Below are 220 nucleotides of genomic sequence, written 5' to 3' on the forward strand. Positions count from 1 at the left end.
CGAAACGAGCAACTGCTGGGCTTTCCTGCCTCCCCGAATGAGCAAAGGAATAAACCCGAAGGGAGCGGGGCCCTCCCTGAACCTGCACGAGGCCTCCACACCTTCCTTCTTCCAAGGGACTTATCGCTGTGGGAAACTACAGCGGCGCTGAGGGCGAAACACAGCCGTGTTTTCCCAAAAGGGCGAGGGACGTGCCACAAACCTCCGAACCGGACAGTTC

The 220-nt window shown here is 59.1% G+C and overlaps 1 protein-coding gene across 1 annotated transcript in view; it reads right to left on the reverse strand.

Moving 5' to 3' along the window:
• The window catches only part of PAN2 (PAN2 poly(A) specific ribonuclease subunit), a gene marked incomplete at both ends in the record, with an annotated part of 5,144 nt that overhangs the window by 3,711 nt on the left and 1,213 nt on the right, over positions 1 to 220 (reverse strand). The window lies entirely within an intron of this gene.

This window comes from Pterocles gutturalis, unplaced genomic scaffold, assembly GCF_000699245.1.
Source record: "Pterocles gutturalis isolate BGI_N339 unplaced genomic scaffold, ASM69924v1 scaffold18208, whole genome shotgun sequence".
NCBI lineage: Eukaryota > Metazoa > Chordata > Aves > Pterocliformes > Pteroclidae > Pterocles > Pterocles gutturalis.